This window comes from Squalius cephalus, assembly GCF_949319135.1.
Source record: "Squalius cephalus genome assembly, chromosome: 14".
Lineage (NCBI taxonomy): Eukaryota > Metazoa > Chordata > Actinopteri > Cypriniformes > Leuciscidae > Squalius > Squalius cephalus.
In genome coordinates this window covers 22,249,445-22,256,560 of record NC_137135.1, presented here as the reverse complement: position 1 = coordinate 22,256,560, position 7,116 = coordinate 22,249,445, and the positions used below count along the sequence as shown (strand labels likewise).

The 7,116-nt window shown below is 41.2% G+C and overlaps 1 long non-coding RNA gene across 2 annotated transcripts in view; it reads left to right on the top strand.

The window, feature by feature from the left end:
- The window catches only part of LOC307171315, a 135,825-nt gene that overhangs the window by 57,789 nt on the left and 70,920 nt on the right, over positions 1–7,116 (top strand). The window lies entirely within an intron of this gene.

Here is a 7,116-nt window from a genome sequence, read left to right as displayed (position 1 = left end):
CCGTCGTAGAAGGACACTTGAAAGAATATCGCAGAGGACTCTAATGTGTGGGCTGAAATGACCCGAGCAAAACTCCGTTCAAAGACTTCACAAGCACACACACCTCTCCATGATAATACACTGATGTGGTGCATCATTTTTAATTGATAATATAACGAGATGCATAGCCTAAGTCGAGCTCAATATACAGGTGAACTTTTGAGTGATGTTTGCATGCTTTAATTGTCCAATAGATGGTGCATGCACCAGCCAATGGTTAAAATGGCATTTAGAATCATATTAGCCAGAATCAGTAGCCTATATTAACTTCTGAAACTGGATCAGTAAAGGTGATGCAGTGCATGGAACTATTTTCAGCTTTTGGTTCTGGACTAGATTGCATGGATGATTTGTGTTCTTTTGAGATGTCACAGTATCTTGTTTATCTTAGTAACAATATAAAATAACTGACAGAATATTTCTCATGCCCTCATAAAACGGTTATTTTACTCAAATGAAATTGTCTTTGTTTTCAACATATTTCTTGGTACAGTGCAATGATTTGACTAATACTGGCAAAAGACAGAAGGTGTGAAAGATCTATTTCTATCACAGTTTAGACCCCCTGACATGCTGGGTAATTGCTTCAGCATAACAAATTATTTTTTGCTTTTGTTCAGTTTGGATCATTAAGGGTGAACTGAGTTTCACACAAGGAATCAATTAAATATGACTTAGTATGTCAGGCTGTGGGCACAAGAAATAATTGTATGTTTCATTATGATACTATTCAATACACAAGAAGCTCTGTTTGCTCAACCAGAAAACTGCTGTAGTTTGACAGATTATTGATGTAACCCAGATTATAATCACAGTGCTGCTTCATAGATTATATTCAAACAATTACCGTAAACAGGGGTTGTCACACACTACTGTCTTCACACAGTTTTTATGATATTTCCAGTGTTGCTTGTCAAAGTAGTGCAGACAAAACCACAAACTGTTAAACAAATAAGTTTATGTACTGCTAATATGTTAGACCAGCAGTATTACAATAAAAGGAGACTTTATTGTAGGTGTACATTTTTTATATACTTTTTATCAGTGAGGAAGATAGACCTGGAGGGGAGCAATGGAAAAGTGCCTGATGAGGGAAAATTAAGAAAAGGGGAAAGAGAGAAAGGATCTCAAGACATTGTGAATTTCCATTTTTGATTTGTAAGATTATCTGATATGCTCAAGAGCCCTTCATTAGCATGATGGCTGTTTTAACGACAGTTCTTGAATGGCTAAAAAGGATTTCAAAACTAGCGTCCAGAGCGTGAGAATATTCTGGAACGCATACAATGCCATTGCATACATGCACTGTGGTTAACATTTATAGACCAGGCCTATGAAGGACAAATATGGCATGCAGTAGGAGTCAGTACCTACACACACACACACCACATTGAACCCAACAATGCTGTAGTATATATTTAAAAAACACTCAACTGTTTGTCTTGGGCCGATATGGTATTAACATCTCATTTACCATAGCAAAAACGTTCACTGATGTAATGTGGTTTTGAATGTTAAATGATTTAATATCTTGTAGTTTATTGCAATGGATAAGGCAGCGTTACTTCAGGTTAAACCAGTCTTCCTTGTATGTTTTCTTTTTATGTTTTTTTTTTTTTTTACAAACCATATGTATGTATTAAATATAATATATTAACTTTTTTTTTAGTAGAAAATATGTATGTAAGCACACAGTGTTAATTACCGATGCAGGGGGACCAATAAACAGCTGGAGTGAGCGAGTGAGAGTGGTTAGTTGTGGTGATGCCCCTGGGTTGCCGGAGGGAAAATTGTCCGAGAATGAAATTGAGGTAATGAGACAAACATGATGGACGCCAGCACTCGGTCATCAGCAAAAGAGATCAGATGGTTACTGAACCATTGACAACAACTGCTCAGGTGCACCTCAATCCTCCACTAGAGTCAGCTTAGTGTTTAATTAGTCCACTGTGGCTGAGAGAGACAGACAGATAGAGGGAGACATGCAGTGAAAAGGAAAGGTCATATTATCAATATTGACAATGCAACCATCTTTTGTGATTTTATCTTGATGCTGAGAATATTATGTTATGTTACGTTCATTCTGGCACCTCCAGAGGTACTTTGACACACAAATCAGCTCAGATTTACTTTTTGGTTGTGCGTTAATCCTTGGGTGAGACACTGTGTGAGTGTTTGTGTATGAAGGGTAGAGACTAGAGAGACAGTCTCTTTGTGGGGGGTTGCTTAATCCAGTCCCTATGTGAAACTGTTGACATTTGTGCCTTTTTTTCTTCATTATGTGCTTGTGCCTGTTTTCTGCTGGATTAGCCCCAAATCTCCTATGCAACACATCCAGCATGCCACAACTTTAATTTCATCAATAATGGATGAAGAGATTGTAACCTGAAATCATCAAAGAAAGTGTGAGAGGGGGACAGTTGCTCTCCAACGGTGCAGTTTTTATTTCAAGTCTACCTCTAAATTGCCGATAGCGGCTACAATCATTTCTTTGGGCTGGGTAGTTTTTGCCGATCGATACTTGCAATATATGGCAGTGGAAGTGGCTGTGGATGCTGCTGTGGATGGCAGGAGGGAGAGTGGGGTGTGTGTTCATATGTGTGTTCATGTTTGTCAGAGTGTGTATTTTCCCTGTGTGTGCTGTACTGTTTCACATTGATTGTGTTTACTCAAGCTTCTCATTGCTGCCTATTACTGGAGACAGGAAGACACGCCCTGCCCTGATGCGAGGATAAAGGAGATTAACACACACACACACACACACACACACACACAGAGAGAGAGAGAGAGAGAGAGAGAGAGAGAGATGGATCAATCTTTCCTTTAATATAATGACACATCCGTGATTTATGTCATTTTCCTAAAGATTTATGTTTTGTCAAATGTTCACGACTGTCACAGAATTAAACAGTTCAAGTTTTAATAAATGCCCCAAAAGCTGAATAAAGAGGTGTGATGTTCAAATGTATCGTTTGTAGTCTGTTTGACTGCATGAGTTGAATATTTTATAGTTTTACTTTTTGACTTTAGAAAATACACAGTGATATACTGTCATGAGACAGATGTTTTAATACCCTGTGTTGACGTGTATGTGTCATCATGTGATAATCAGAGCACCAACATCCTCCGTTCTTGATAAGTGCAGCAAATGCTATTTATAATAACTACATTTTACCTCTGTTTCACCTAAAGCACTAAAAGGAAGTAAAAATGGAGACAGAGAGAGAGAGAGAAAAAAACTTAAAATGTTCGTTCTCCTTATTGAATCTTCAGTTTTGAGGAAACTCTAGTTTCCAAAGACCTTTGGATAAACTCCTTAAGATGAATTTCAGGTAGTGTGGGACATAAGTTGAAATAATTTGGGGAATTTAAGAAAACGATAATATTACATCTGGAGTGCAGCAAGTAAAATATAGTAATAAATATCTTAGTATTAAAATATGGTTACTTAGAATGGCATATGCACTTTCCTATCCTTTAATGAAATAAATAGGAAATTTGTACACCACTGCTGTTCAAATGTTTGGGGTCAGCACAATTTTGTTCTTTTTATTAGCAAGGATGCATTAAATTGAGCAAAAGTGACAGTAAAGGTATTTATAATGTAACAAAAGAGTTCTATTTCAAATAAATGCAGTTTTTGGGACCTTTTACCCATTTATTAAGAATCTTGAAAAATGTTATCACATTTTATATATTAGGTAGCACAATTGTTTTAAACATTGATATTTTAATCAAATATAAATTAAGTCTTGGTGAACATAATAGACTTCTTTAAACGGTAGTGATCTGAAGTTATTTCAGCTTATCTCATTTCTAGTGGAAATAGGAGAATGATTTTATGTTGTTTATGATGATAAAATAGAATGAAAAAGTCTGCCGATGCTCCCATCTAGTCACACACATACAATAATACACAAATCGCATAAACAGCACACAGAAATATGCACAGTAGCACAGGAATCACAACTACTTTTAATAATATAAATATCACTAATTTACCAAACCCAAATTTGACCAAGCCTGTGTTATTTTCTTTGGACAAGGACCCATATGTATAAAGTATCTCAGAGTAAGACACTGTAACTCTAAGATGCTTAGTACAAATAAGCATTGGTCGCTAAGATTAGATGAGGTTGTGATGATTCCACAAGGCTCCTGTACCTCAGCCATCAAAGCCACTTTAGTGTGGATCAAAGCCTTTGTGCTGGTGCATGGGTGCGTGTGTTGTGTGTGCGAGAGAGAGCTAAAGTCCCGTTCATTTCAGCAGAGGCCAGGGTTAAGCATCATTCAGACTTTAATCTTGCATGGCCTGCTCCTCTGAGCCTGTTCATTGTTGGTATGATGTTTCACTCACAAGCATCACTGCAATGCGTTTGAAGTATCTGACCCACTTATGTGCTTGTAGTTGAATTGTTTTTGACTTTGCTTAATGGTGGAAGGATGTTTCAATAACATTGGATATATGTATGTATATTTGGATCAGAGCTATTTTCCAGGTGTATTTACCACTATACTAGGTCCAACAGATGAGCAAAACATCAAAATCACTGCAAGTTTACCTTATGATCTTTTCATATATTGGCCCTTAGATAACTGCATCACAACCAGCTTGAAAACTCTCAAAGCCACTATAAATGTCTGAACCAAAGAAGTTCACTTTCGAGGGAACTTGCGCTGCATCGTATGACTAAACTTTGGGGAACACCTTCAGCGTGACAGTACCTGAAGCACGTGTGCAACTAGTCCAATTATGCTTGATGCTACGTCACCCCGTGACATGTGACGGTGTAACGCGGAAGCTACAAAGGGAGCCGGTAACACTACAGCGTCAGCTTTCTGCTCTTCAGCAAGCCCTCTATGTGTATGAGTCCAATTTGGTATTTGTTTGTCCTGTAGGCCATACAAATATTATTAGAAATGTCGAGCAAGCAGCAATGCCCACGTTATGTCCCAGGCGGGGATACACAAAAGTTTGTGTGAGTTGCTTGGGCTGACTGTGCGCACTGTGAAGTTTGAGATGGCTTCGGCCCTTTCTCAGCTCTTAATCGTTATCTCTAGTGCTCAAACTCGGGATGTGGAAGCCAGCTCTGCTTCCACTCTGAGTGAGAAATTGATGTTAGGTTTGTCCAGCTCAGAGGAGTTGGATGTTCTCAGCATCCATGCGGGTGATTTAGGTGACTGACCAGCCCAATCCCCGTAGAATGAGGGGCTTGTGGATGTTGTAACTCGTGCCGTGGTAAAACTAAACATCGATTGGCCGGCACTTGCCATTGTTTCCGGATCTCCACACCGAGGTGTGGAGAACCTGAAAGATTCCGTTCTCTTCTCGACTATCGAGTCCCATGGTGCATAATTACGCTTCAATCGTGGGGCTCAAAGAGAACGGCTATGGGATGATGCCCAGGGTGGAAGAGACATTAGCAGCTTATCTCTCCCCCAACACTGTGTCATCTCTCAGTGCCCCGTCATTGCCCACCAAGCCATGCCGTTCAACATTTTCGCAGATGGGCAAGGCTTATGTGGTGGCAGGTAGGCGTACACTTGCTTGCATACAATGGCCATCTTGCAAGCATACCTGGACGAGGGTGAAGGCGTGGGGCTCGACGCTATTAAAGAACTGCGTCGGTCCACTGATTTATCTCTCCGTGCCACCAAGGAGACGACCCTCTCTCAAGAGACTGATCCCTCCAGTAAACTACCTGTAAGTCTGGCAAGCGCTATCCAATATATCTCAATGGGTCGTACGTACAGTTCACAAGGAGTACAGACTCCAGTTTGGGTCTCGTCCACCAAAGTTCAGAGGAGTTTTACCTACATTGGTAGGCCACTACCAGGCATAGGTTATGAAACTGGAGTTTCAATCTCCACTGGAGAAGGAGGCCATAGAACTCATTCCTACCCCAGATAGAAATACCGGGTTCTACAGCCGGTGCTTCATAGTTCCAAAGAAGGATGACGGTTTGCCTCCTATTATAGATCTTCGTCAGCTGAACTGCTCTCTGAGGAGATTCAAGTTCAAGATGCTGACGGTTCCTCTTATCGTGAGCCAAATCAAGCCCGAGGACTGGTTTGTCATGGTCAATCTAAAAGATGCTTACTTTAATATTTCCTTCCTTACACAACACAGGAAGCCCCTTAGGTTCACTTTTCGGGGCAAAGCATACCAATATCAGGATCCCTGCGCACTTTTACGAAATGTATGGATGCAGCTCTGGCCCCTCTCAGACTCCAGGGCATTCTCAACTACATAGGCGATTGGCTGATATTAGCTCATTCTCAGGAAATGGCGGCAAGGCACAGAGATGTTGTGCTCAACCACATGAAGCGCTTATGGTTAAGACTTGATGCAAAGAAAGTATGCTTACTCCAGTCCAAAGGACAACCTTTCTGAGAGTTGTTTGTGACTCGGTTACAATGCGGGCACAGCTGTCTCCTGCACATATCAAGTCGATTCTGGGTTCATGGCAGCTGGGTCCAACGTGATACCTTTTGGCCTGCTGTACATGAGACCTTTGCAGTGGTGGCTCAGGAACAGGGGGTTTTCCCTAAGTGCAAACTGTTGTGCACGTTCAAGGTTACAAGCAGGTGCTTTTGTTCCTTGATCATGTGGAAGAAGCCTTGGTCCCTGTCCCAAGATCCCTGTCTTGGGAGCATCCCGTCATTGCAAGATCGTGTCGACAGATGCATCCCGCATAGGCTGGGGTGCAGTCATGGAAGGCAGCTTGATTCAAGGTCTGTGGAGGGGAAATCATATATCTTGGTATATAAATTGTCTGGAGATGTTAGCTGTATTGCCAGTGCTAAGGCTTTTTCTCCCAGAACTCAGAGGCCACCATGTACTAGTTCGAACAGACATTACATCAGTGGTCTCATACATAAACCACCAGGGGGGGTCTAAGGCACCCTCTGTGCAAACTGGCGCATCAGATCCTCCTGTGGTCCCAGGGAAAACTGCTTTCCCTGAGAGCACTCTACATCCCTGGGCACCTTAATTTAGGAGCAGACTTCCTGTTGAGGCAGGGGCTGAGGCCAGGGGAATGGAGACTGCACCCCGAGACTGTGCAGTTGATTTGG